The sequence below is a fragment of the Sinocyclocheilus anshuiensis genome, unplaced genomic scaffold (genome assembly GCF_001515605.1).
Source record: "Sinocyclocheilus anshuiensis isolate Anshui unplaced genomic scaffold, SAMN03320099.WGS_v1.1 scaffold1170, whole genome shotgun sequence".
NCBI lineage: Eukaryota > Metazoa > Chordata > Actinopteri > Cypriniformes > Cyprinidae > Sinocyclocheilus > Sinocyclocheilus anshuiensis.
This window is the reverse complement of record NW_015538055.1, coordinates 435,491-437,105: the sequence shown is the minus strand read 5'-3', so window position 1 is coordinate 437,105 and position 1,615 is coordinate 435,491.

Below are 1,615 nucleotides of genomic sequence, written 5' to 3'. Positions count from 1 at the left end.
TATCTCTTAACTCTTAGGATCTGTATTATCTTTTATTCTACTTTTGTAAGATTGAGACCATTGTACCACTCACCCTGAGACTATTCAAATGAAACCAAACATGACTGTAAATCTTATTTGCATTCATATAGAACATTATATTCTTGACCATTCTGAGTGAATCCAGTGGAGGGAGGAGATGAAAGGCACTGATGCATATGTGAGAGAGGCGCTTCCTGCACCACCCCTCTGTGGGGTGTCTCGAAGATGCCAGTGTATTGTTTGTTTCTCAGGAGATCAAAGTATCTGAGTTTCTTTTATCCTTACACAGGCAATACGGTGTCTAAAACGCAAGTCTCTTAATTAACTTCTTGTTTATTGAACTGTTATAAAACAATCTATTAGTAATCATACTGATATTTGGAGGAAAAACCGGCATTTTTCATGTGATATTGATGTGCTATATGAAATGATATATACATTTTCTGCCCCTATATCTTGAATTTTGTGATCATTCTAAATGCATTTTAACAGACTGAATCACGCAGTGAAAGAACACACTCTAAATGCGCATGCTCACTAGTCTAATCTACTAGACTTCACGTTTTGATATACAAGATATAAAATGTTGAATACTCATTACTCCAAAAAAAAAAATCTAAAGACACTTTAAATGTGAAATTAAAATGGCCAGTAGGTGTCAGCAAGTCACTGTTAATAAGTGAGTCATTGCTATTGAACTGAATCATTCAAACAGTTGATTCATTCAGGAACGAAACACCGACATGTTGCTCAGAGACGCAAAACTGTGCTATGGTGGCTGTGTTTGGAATTATTTTTGTTGTAGAAATAGAGCAAAAACAGGCAATATGGTGTCTAAAATGCAAGTCTCTTAATTAACTTCTTGTTTATCGAACTGTTGTAAAAAAAAATCTATTAGTAATCATACTGATATTTGGAGGAAAACCGTCACTCTTCATGTGATATTGATTTACTATATGAAATGATATATACATTTTCTGCCCCTATATCTTGAATTTTGTGATCATTCTAAATGCATTTTAACAGACTGAATCACTCAGTGAAAGAACGCACTCTAAATGCGCGCACACTAGTCTAATCTACTAGACTTCACTGCACTCTGTAGGAGTGTTTTGTTTGATTTTTGGCAAAATAAAGACCCCTCTGTCAAGCTCCTGAAGTTTGCAGACGACACCACACTCATTGGCCTCATTCAGGACGGTGACGAGTCTGCTTACAGACAGGAGGTTAAAGAGCTGGCTGTCTGGCGCAGTCTCAACAATCTGGAGCTCAACACGCTCAAAACAGTGGAGATGATAGTGGAATTCAGGAGAAACCCCCCTGCACTCCCCCCACTCACCATCATGAACAGCATTGTGACTGCAGTGGAGTCATTCTGGTTCCAGGGCACCACAATCTCTCAGGACCTAAGGTGGGACACTCACATTGACTCCATTGTGAAAAAGGCCCAGCAGAGGTTGTACTTCCTTCGCCAGCTGAGAAAATTCAACCTGCCACAGGAGCTGCTGAAGCAGTTCTACTCAGCCATCATCGAGTCTGTTCTGTGCACTTCAATAACTGTCTGGTTTGGTTCAGCTACAAAATCAGACATCAG